The sequence below is a fragment of the Haematobia irritans genome, chromosome 3 (assembly GCF_050003625.1).
Source record: "Haematobia irritans isolate KBUSLIRL chromosome 3, ASM5000362v1, whole genome shotgun sequence".
In the NCBI taxonomy this organism is placed as follows: Eukaryota; Metazoa; Arthropoda; class Insecta; order Diptera; family Muscidae; genus Haematobia; species Haematobia irritans.
In genome coordinates this window covers 85,266,890-85,278,952 of record NC_134399.1, presented here as the reverse complement: position 1 = coordinate 85,278,952, position 12,063 = coordinate 85,266,890, and positions in this window count along the sequence as shown.

The following is a 12,063-nucleotide window of genomic DNA, read 5'->3' as shown; positions in this document are numbered from 1 at the left end:
TGGTAGTACTCCTTCGGGTTTGCCTCAAAATAGGCCTCAGTTTCGGCGATCACCTCTTCATTGCAGCAAATTTTTTTCCCTGCGAGCATCCTTTTGAGGTCTGAGAACAAGAAAACGTCGCTGGGTGCCAGATCTGGAGATTATGGTGGGTGGGGAAGCAATTCGAAGCCCAATTCATGAATTTTTGCCATCGTTCTCAATGACTTGTGGCACGGTGCGTTGTCTTGGTGGAAGAACACTTTTTTCTTCTTCATATGGGGCCGTTTTGCCGCGATTTCGACCTTCAAACGTTCCAATAACGCCATATAATAGTCACTATTGATGGTTTTTCTTTTCTCAAGATAATCGATAAAAATTATTCCATGCGCATCCTAAAAAACAGACTTTTGAGTCTTTCCACGCTTCGGAGACGGTTCACCGGTCGCTGTCCACTCAGGCGACTGTCGATTGGACTCAGGAGTGTAGTGATGGAGCCATGTTTCATCCATTGTCACATATCGACGGAAAAACTCGGGTATATTACGAGTTAACAGCTGCAAACACCGCTCAGAATCATCAACACGTTGTTGTTTTTCGTCAAATATGAGCTCGCGCGGCACCCATTTTGCACAGAGCTGCCGCATATCCAAATATTGATGAATGATATGACCAACACGTTCCTTTGATATCTTTAGGGCCTCTGCTATCTCGATCAACTTCATTTTACGGTCATTCAAAATCAGTTTGTGGATTTTTTGATGTTTTCGTCGGTAACCACCTCTTTCGGGCGTCCCCTGCGTTCACCGTCCTCCGTGCTCATTTCACCGCGCTTGAATTTTGATACCAATCAATTATTGTTGATTTCCCTGGGGCAGAGTCCGGAAACTCATTATCAAGCCAAGTTTTTGCTTCCACCGTATTTTTTCCCTTCAGAAAACAGTATTTTATCAAAACACGAAATTCCTTTTTTTCCGTTTTTTTCACAATAACAAAAGTTGGTTCCCAAAAGATCTCACAAACTAATTGACTTACAGTCGTCAAATTTTGACACGAATCATTTGAAGGTTGGTACTATATAAAAATAATATGCATTTAATACTAGCGACGCCATCTAAGTGTCAGACCGGGGACTTATCAGCCAACCTGTTATATGATATTTAACAACCATGCCAAAAGTGGTCCATATCAGTCCATACTCTTATATATGTTAGCACCATATAAACCGATCCCGAGATTTAGTTTTGGAGCCTCTTGGAGGAGCATCCCAACACTTCCAAGAATGATGTTCTTTATCTTAACTATACAGGAAGTTCTTTTAATTCAATTTTTTAGAACTCACTTTTTCATATTTTTACCGCTTGAGGTATGAAAACGACTTTTGTCTCAGTAATGCTGGTGACATTTCTGAGGGTTTCAAAGCTTCTCTAAGTGGTTTCACTGGAATGTGGAACGCCGTTCGGACTCGGCTATAAAAAGGAGGTCCCTTGTCATTGAGCTCAACATGGAATCGGGCAGCACTCAGTGACAAGAGAGAAGTTCACCACTGTGGTATCACATTGGACTGAATAGTCTAAGTGAGCCTGATACATCGGGCTGCACACAACCTAACCTAACCTAGGACATTTAGTGAGATGCTGAAAGCCTTTGGAATCCGCTTTACGGTTTGTTCGCACCTATCTCTCTACATCTATTATTTCTGATATCATCATATTGAATGTACCCCTATAACTATTCCAATCAGCTTTCCTCACATTTGGCGGCAATATGGTCTTTGACGTACCAGTAGCCTGTTTGAAACTGATGTAGCGATGATCTGAGAAGCTATGTCCCCTCAAAACTTGCCGCTCAGATTCGGAGGGGCCAAAGTGACGTCCAAAACCTCTTGCATATTTTTGGTGACGAAGTGCATCTACCTTATTGCAAACTACCAGGTTAGCATGCAAAATAAATTCTATTAGCGACTCTCCCCTTGCATTAGTATCACTACTTCCCCAAATACTGTGATACGCATTTGCATCACATCCCATAATGAGTTTTGTCTTTGTTTTCAGTGACTCCTTAGCCAAGGTCTTAACGGCACATGGAGGCATCTCACTATCAAGTCACATGTAGACCGGGGCTCACAAGGAAATTAGCTGAATGCAAATATAGACTTATATCAATCGAAGTGAATCAAAGAAGATCCGAAACCCCCTATCAACTTAACCTGAAACATTTTTTTTTTTTTTGTTTTCGCAGGAAAATTTATATGCACTAGAAATCTGCTGAATTCGTGTATATTTTTTACGTTTAATTTATATTTCTTGCAAAGATTACCAAAAACAACAAGGTACCCACCACAATACATATCTACTTCTTATGTTCGTCAGACCATCTTTAGAAGTATGTACCTTGCGTTAAGAAACTATTTAGCATTAACCTCTATAATTAACAGCTTCGTTAACTGCCAGTTAGTCGACAATTTCATATTTGATTTGTAAAATGCTTTATTTTCTTCATCATTATCACGTACGGTTGGTTCTGTTTAACGTTTTTTCCACTCAAGCGTTTAACCACTACCGTCTGTAATGATTCTGGAATGAAGTGAAAATAGAAAAACACAAATTCCTACGGGAAATTCTCAAAGGCAAAATTCGTAAGCTTGCACATAAGTCAGTCATTTGAATGAAACTGAATGCTGATGAGTTACAACTTCATGATTTTGCAGTAAGGCCAGCACAAAGAGACGAAGATAAGCAGTTAAATTCATCACGAGACAGGAAAATCTCAAAAAGAAACGTTGACGTTCACTGATTGAAGAACATCATTCGAAAACAAATTTTAATAACTGAAAAGGCGCTAATCACAGTCGTAGCAACATGGAATGTGTGATTTTTTTAGTATTTAGAATATTCTAAAAAAGCAATAGGATACAGTGGAGCGCGTACTATATAATGCTAAGTGTAGTGGCAGCTCGTAATTTTTGGATCACTTTGACTATTCAGTCCATGGTTTATCAGCTCAATGACAAGGGACCTCTTTTTATAGCCGAGTCCGAACGGCTTTTCACATTATTGCAAGTCAACCCCTCTCCACCGTCCATAACGAAACAGCTATTGAACTGATAGTCCACTTTATATTCATGGTGGGCATGAGAGTGGATCATATCTAATGAGCCAATCCAAGATGTACATTTTCAGCAGACCTTTTTGGCACAAGCTGCTCGATTTTGTTTTGTTCACAAACTACTCAAATTGGAATGGCTTCTCATTGGAGAAAACGAAATTCGGTAACTTTCCACTGTCGTACAAGCGAAGCATCTCCTTGGCTCTTTCCAAGTCAATGTTTAGTGCATTGATGAGCTCTTGTACTTTTTGAAACTTTAATAGCTTTAGGCCAAGCTCATTTTTCAATATGTGATGCATTCGTTCTCGCGATATATTCAGCTCAGCAAGTGTGGCATGGATGGCATGGCAACAATTGCGGCATAGATTACAACCTAATCTGGCCTTCACTTTTCATATCATTTCTGATGTTGTTACCGTTTTTAGTCCATTGTGATACCACTGTGGGTAACTTCTCTCTTATCATAGAGTGTTGCCTATTCAATGCTCAATAATAAGGAAACATATTTTATAGCCGTTTCCACCGCTAAAAATCTTGTTGACGTTCGGTCGAAACTGGTATTGAAGCCATGACCCTTTGTATGCATCGCAGGGATGTTAAAAAGTTCTTCAGTTGTGAGGCTTTTTCAATATATCGGATTTCATTTGCAAACATAACTAAATCTTTCACAATTCTAAAGTTTTCTGATTCCTATATCTATGTAAAGAGGTTTTGGACAATACTAGCACATCACTGAAAAAACACTTGTCTTGTTCTAAAGATTTTATCTACAATAATGATTTCGGTATTGATTCCGAGCAAAAGATTCTCTTTTAATTTTGAATTGTGAACGCTTTTTATACCCTCCACCATAGGATGGGGGTATATTAACTTTGTCATTCCGTTTGTAACACATCGAAATATTGATCTAAGACCCCCTAAAGTATAAATATATTCTGGGTCGTGGTGATATTCTGAGTCGATCTAAGCATGTCCGTCTGTCTGTTGAAATCACGCTAACTTCAGAACGAAACAAGCTAACGACTTGAAACTTGGCACAAGTAGTTGTTATTAATGTAGATGGTGTTGCAACTGGGCCATATCGGTCCACTTTTACGTATAGCCCCCATATAAACGGACCCTCAGATTTGGCTTGCGGAACCTCTAAGAGAAGCATGTTTTTTCCGATCCGGCTGAAATTTGGTACATGGCGTTGGTATATGGTCTCTAACAACCACGCAAAAATTGGTCCACATCAGTCTATAACTATATATAGCCCCCATATAAACCGATCCCCAGATTTGGCTTGCGGAGCCTCAAAGAGAAGCAACTTTCCTCCGATCCGGCTGAAATTTGGTACATGGGGTTGGTATATAGCCTCTGACAACCATGCAAAAATTGGTCCACATCGGTCCATAATTATATATAGCCCCCATATAAACCGATCCCCAGATTTGACTTGCGGAGCCTCAAAGAGAAGCAAATCTCATCCGATGCGGCTGAAATTTGGTACATGGTGTTGATATATAGCCTCTTACAACCATGCAAAAAGTGGTTCACATCGGTCCATAATTATATATAGCCCCCATATAAACCGATCCCCAGATTTGGCTTGCGGAGCCTTAAAGAAAAGCAAATTTCATCCGATCCGGCTGAAATTTGGTACATGGTGTTGATATATAGACTCCGACAACCATGAAAAAATTGGTCCACATCGGTCCATAATTATATATAGTCCCCATATAAACCGATCCCCACATTTGGCTTCCGGAGCCTCAAAGAGAAGCAAATTTCATCCGATCAGGCTGAAATTTGGTACATGGTGTTGGTATATGGTCCACATCGGTCCATAATTATATATAGCCCCCATATAAACAGTTCGCCAGATTTGGCTTGCGGAGCCTCAAAGAGAAACAAATTTCATCCGATCCGACTGAAATTTGGTACATGATGTTGGTATATGGTCTCTAACAACCGTGCCAGAATTGGTCCATATCGGTCCATAATTATATATAGCCCCCATATAAACCGTTCTCCAGATTTGACCTCCGGAGCCTCTTGGAGGAGAAAAATTCATCCGATCCGGTTCAAATTATATATATTATATATATAGCCCTCATAAAAACCGATCACAAGATTTAACCTCCGGAGCCTCTTGGAGGAGCAAAAATTTCAAATTTGGAACGTGGTGTTAGTATATGGCCGCTAACAACCATACCAAAATTGGTCCATATCGGTCTATAGTTATATATAGCCGATCCCCAATCACACAAAGATTGGTCCATATCGGTTCATAATCATGGTTGCCACTCGAGCCAAAAATATTCTACAAAAATTTTATTTCTATAAAATATTTTTCAAAATTTTATTTCTATAGAAAATTTTGTAAATATGTTATTTCTATTAAAAATTTTATCAAAATTTTATTTCTATAGAAAATTTTGTTAAAATTTTATTTCTTTTTTTTTCTCAAACTCATTTATTTGCAATCTATTTACAAAGAAATAATAAGCAAAATTTTATAAAACATTATAAATAACAGGTATTTAAGTTCTATTAAACTTAAAAATTAATACAATTTTCTTTTTTAACGTAATCTTATTTGAAATAATAATAGCAAATACGGTGCTTCATTATGTATTGATGGTGCTTAATTATGTATTTATAACAAGAATATTTTTCTTTATTTTCTAAATGGGAGATCTAAAACATGAAGTCTTTTAAGCCTTTTAATCTCATCACTATCATCTAAGAGTGTTATAGCTAAAATATTTGGATGGTAGCTAAGAGATACTTGGAACTATATCTGCTAATTTCCTGCATGACAGTTGGCATATTTAAATCATTGTGTATTGTAGAATTTCTAACATACCATGGTGCTTTAACAATTGTTCTAAGGGTCTTTGACTGAAATCGTTGCAATATTTCAATATTAGAGTTTCTAGCTGTTCCCCAGAGCTGTATACCGTACGTCCATACAGGTTTTATAATCGTTTTGTAGATCAAAACTTTGTTCTCTAAACTTAGCTTCGACTTTCCTCCAAGTAGCCAATATAGTTGTTTCATTTTCAGATTTAATTGTGTTCGTTTAGTTTTTATATGTGTTTGCCAATTCAGCTTTCTATCAATATGTATTCCAAGATATTTAACGCTGTTCGCTCTAGGTATAACCACGTCATTTAATGAAAGGCGTGGACAATCTCCCAATCTTAAGGTATAGGTTACGTGCGTGGATTTCTCAGCATTAACTTTTATATTCCATTTAGTTAACCATTTTTGAATTTCTTGAAGTTCCGTTTGTACTAAACTTGAAGCTGCGGTACGTGAATGACTTGATGCTAAGATAGCAGTATCATCTGCATATGTGGCTGTAGTAACATTATTGCTGGATGGCATATCTGATGTAAAAATCGTATATAGCAGTGGCCCTAAAACGCTGCCTTGTGGTACGCCAGCCCTTATTACACCTATGTCAGAATTCATATTGTTAATGTTAACGTAAAACTTTCTTTCATGAAGATACGATTTTAAAAGTATATAATAAGGAGCTGGGAGCAATTTCTTTAACTTATATATTTAGAAGTCCTTCATGCCATACGCGGTCAAACGCCTGTTTCACGTCGAGGAAAACTGCCGAACAATATTGCTTGTTTTCGAGACTCTCTCGTATCTTCTTTACTACTCGATGACATTGTTCAGGAGTCCCATGACTTCTATAGAAATTTTGTCAAAGTGGTGGAGGGTACATAAGCTACGGCCTGGCCGAACTTACGGCCGTATATACTTGTTTAATATAGCTTAATTAATTTTGGAAATTTTTTCATAATTATTAAAACCAAGTTGACCTTATTTAAACAGTACATACCTTCATGTAAATATACCCATTTTAAGTCGAATCGCATAATTATAAGGATAAAACTACTTCATTGGAAAGTTTATAGACTTTTGAACAGGGACAAAATATTTATATCAGAGGAATGCAACTCCTATGCTAAAGCGGACCTTAGACGGTCGGATAAACACTTCGACAGAGGTTCGTCTATTTGTTGTGTGTTCGTTCAAGTTTTGCCCTTACACTGCACGAACAAATGTGATGACAACATGAAAAAATAAGAAGAAGCAAAAACAAACAATGAAGTTGTACGAAGATTTATGGGTGAAACCATTTTTTACTGAAAAACTGGAAGAAGATAATAAAAAAAATCCTGGTATATGTGTCAAAACCATGATTCCTGAAGTAATCCACATTTAATATATTACAAATTACTTGAATTTCAAAATACTTGTCGGCTTGTTTCCTATTGATTGGAAGTGGAATTTTTCCACGTTTTTGCCACAATACTGGTTTAGATTTATATATTTCTTTAATTTTCAACCAGAATTGGCGATCCATCATTAAATTCATTGCATAAATGCCTGTTTTTAATGTAAAAATAAATTTGTCTTTGATAATGTTTGTCGAACATCCCCTTACACTCAATGATTTGTACCACCCAACCAGAAAAAATCAAAGTTGTTTTGATTTTATGCCAACACATCCCCGCGACAGCCGAACACGACCTTATATAATCGGATTTGTCGCCGCAACGTGTTGTGTTGCAGGGTTTATCCGACCGTCTAAGGTCCGCTTAAGCAAAAAATGCATTTTTATTTTAAGTACAAGAAATCTTTTTTTTAAATATGCTTGATAGTTGGAAAATTTTCGAATTTATTCGCTTTTTCAGTTAAAGTGCTTAAAAAACGTGTTCATCGTAATTTAAATTTCCAAATTCAGATTCGACTTCATACTTTAATTACGCCTTGTTTGCTTGTTTTATTAGACGATTTTAATAAACTTGAAGATTTGTTCCAATTTTGTACTTCTCCGTTCTATAGAGTTTCCTTTTATGTAAAAATACCCATTTTAACGTTCAAACTCCTAACACAAAGGCCAAAGTTCCTTCATTGAAAAGATTATCGACGTTTGGTCAAGGAAAAAACTAGGTCCGATTTGCATTCGTATTTGAAGGTCATAAAATCTTTATACTCAAGACAATACATTTTTTAAGTGTACAAAGGTTTCTTTATTCGGAGTTAGAGAATATAAACAAATATTGATCATCGAAAAAAGGTTATTCGTTTTTCAAAATATTCCCCATTAAGATACACTTTTCCCCATTAAGATACACTTTTGGCTGGGTCTGAATCAATTCTCGATTTATATGGGGGCTATATGTAACTATGAACCGACATGGATAAATTTTCTCGTGAGTTGTATCAAATTTTAGCATGATCATGATTGTTGGAGGCCACGTACTAAATTTCAACCGGATTGAATGAAATTTGCTGTTCCAAGACGATCCGGAGTTCAAATCCGGGGATGGGTTTATATGGAGGTTATATAGTTATGGACCGATATTGACCAAGTTTTGCATGGTTGTTAAAGGGTGGTTAAATTGTAAGGGCCGATGTTGCATGTGAACCACACCAAAACGCCAAGTTTTTTCCGAATTTTATTTGACATTTCTCTATTTCAGACTTAATCATTTTGAACCATGGAGAGATACACAATACAACAAGTTATCCAGACTTATTATGATGTGGATGATCAATTTTCGAAGAAAATCATCTTCAGTGATGAGACACATTATCACCTCAGTGGATTCGGCAATAAACAGAATTGCCGCATTTGGGCGAATGAGAATCCAAGAGTGATTGTCGAAAAACCAATGCACCCACAAAGAGTGACTGTTTGGTGCGGTTTATGGATTTTTTCCAAAATGAGGCCGGTCACGCAGTTACTGTGAATGGTATTCGCTATCGTGAGATGATAACGAACTTTTTATGGCCCGAATTGGAAGATATGGATGTGGACGATATGTGGTTTCAGCAGGACGGTGCCACTTGTCACACAGCTAACGAAACAATGGCTCTTTTGCGCAACAAATTCAATGGCCGTGTTATCTCACTTAATGGCGATGTCAATTGGCCGCCAAGATCATGTGATTTAACACCGTTGGACTTTTTTCTTTGGGGTTATTTGAAAGAAAAGGTGTACGTCGATAAGCCAGCAACAATTCAAGAGCTAAAGGATGAGATAATTCGGCACATTAACGGCGTAGAACTTCCATTATGCCTCAGCGTCATCGAAAATTTGGACCATCGGATGAAGGTGTGCCACCGAGGTCGCGGCGCCCATTTGGCCGATATTTTGTTCCATACATAATTGAGTAATACCAATATATCATAATAAAATAAAATTACAATAATTACCTAAATAGTTTGTGTTTTATTCAAAATCAACATCGGCCCTTGAAATTTTAACCACTCTTTACTAACACCTCGTACCAAATTTCAACCAGATCGGATGAAATTTGCTCCTCCAAGAGGATCCACAAACAAAATCTGGGGATCGGTTTATATGGGGGTTATATATAATTATGGGCCGATATGGACTAATTTTTGCACGTACCAAATTTCAACCGGATCTCGGTTGGTATCGGTTTATATGGAGACTATATATAATTATGGACCGATGTGGACCAATTTGTGCATAGTTATTAAAAGCCATATACTAACACTTTAAACTAGTGAAGTTTAAAGTCGATAGCTTGTTGTGATCGGAAGTTAGAGTGATTTCAACAGACGGACGGACATAGCTAGATCGACTCAGAATTTCACCGCAATCCAGAATATATATATACTTTGTGGGGTCTTAGACCAATATGTGTTACAAACGGAATGAATTAATTAAGATTTGTTTCCTAGAATAATGTGCAAAACTCAAATTTAAATGTAAATTGTCTCTTAAATGTATCTTTACTTCAGTACTCCACTTTTTTGGCTCGGAATCAATATGAAAATCATTAGTGTAAAGACAAAATCCGGTTCCAAAGATTTTGTCTTTACACTATTTGTTTTTTAGTGTACCACGGCTGCCTAATATCACGGGTTGTAACATCCTTTATTTACCTGTATGAATATCCTTGTACACTATATATAATACCTACGATCGTGAAAGTAATTTATTCTGGCTGGTACAAACTTATCCTTGTGCTCTTGTTGTTTACATCATTTGCAGTCCTTTCGTAATGGATAGATTCCTATAACCAAAAGGGTATGTATCTGTCTGACGGTGTGTCCCACTGTAGACTAGAGGTGTGCACGTGAGTAATATTTTTCTCACGCTCACGCACACTCACGACGTTAAAATCTTACTCACGCACGATATTGTTTGGTAGGACACACACTCACGCACACTCACGAAAAGAAAATGTGTACTTAAGTAAACTCACGCACGAAAATGTCGAGGCTCACGAAAAATACAGTGATTCACGAAAAATGTCGTGACTCCCGACCAATATCGTCACTCACACATAATTTTATAAATTATTTACCTTAGGGACATGTCTGAAAACATGAGCATGCTTAAATCGAGAGCGTTATTAAACTCTTAATATCCCAGGCGTCACTAAAATTGTAAATGATTTCAACTCGTAAACGTTTTACGTCCGTGGGCGGGATTATTTTCGTGAGGGTATTTTTCTGAAATTCGTTAAGCACACATACTCACGAATAAATAATTTTCGTGACTCACACACGCTCAAGCACTCTCACGTCGCTGTCATCAGCGTGACTCATGCGTGAGCCACGACAATTTCGTGTCACGTGCACACCTCTACTGTAGACGCCCTTCTATAAGTAAGTTTACGTTAACTAGGTACATGTACTCATAACTTCATGTATTTAAGACATAAGTTTTTGTCTTCGAAATATACGCAGTTTTTGTCCACATCTCAACATGGCCAGCAGCCATTTTTTGGTGTGTTTGTGTTTTTGTGGTGTTTTTGGTCATCCCAATACGAAAGTCATAGCAGATATTCGAATGCAAGCTAAGTAGCCACTGTGGCATGTGTGACTAGCAATAATGCATCGAATGCAATAGGCTATCCCATCGTATTGCATTGCAATGTCGTTTTGTGTATTGTACGGTCGTTCGGATGGTTGTAAAGCTCATTTACTTGTGTAATTTATCTTAAGCTTGTTTTAGTTTTAACACTTTTGTATGGGCTCATAATGTGGTTGTCGTTGGCTTTGGACTTTTTGCTTAACCCGATGTCGAATGGGTCGGTCGGCTGGATATAACTCCTGGTTATCTTGGTGGAGTGGTTTATTTTTTTTTTCTTCTGTAGTTCTTACTTACTTCCCATCATCTCAATAATTTATAATACAACAAATATCTCAAACATTCATGGTGGGTTGGATGCCTCCTCCCTGGCCTGAGATCTCCTAGAAAAAAGCGAAACAACGGTGTAGAGAAGGATGACGAGTGACTGTAATGGTGGTCAATGGTGTTTCTGTTTTTTTTTGTAAGACTTGAGGTACATATTTGTTGTGAAGATTCATTGAAGCATTTATTAACTTTTTATTTTAAACAGTCATCATCCATCCATCCGTGGATGCGTTTTTTCTTCGTACTTCAAGCGTTGTCATTCAGTCATTATATAGCCTTGCAGTCGTCGCTTTTGTCTTCCAGACAATGCTAATTAGTTTCTGTTGTGCCTTTTTGGCAGCATGTCATTTGTATTGGATTCCATTGTAAGCTCTTTCCGTTTTTTGTTTTGTTTCTTCGATCAGAGTATGGAAACTTAACACTAAGCTTTGTGAACCATCTCGGTTTGTTTGTTTGTTTGTGCACATAGCGACAAAACGCATCCTATTTGTTGGCCAAGTTAACGAGTTAAAGAGGCGTAAATTGGTTTTCTTTGGGTTGTGACTAGTCGGTGCTATTTGTTGTTGCTGGGAACTTATTTCTATTTTTCTCCATTTTAGTTACATATATCGATGCTAATCCATCTTAAGCTTGTTTGTTAAACGCCCTTTTTCTGAAGTCATATAGAGGATGTAAATCCTGGATAATTATGAGATTCTGTGATCTGTAAAAAACGCTAAAATGGCGCAATTTTAGATGAATTTCGCATGGTGTATGTGTGTCAAGATTTACATGTGACATCAAGTAAA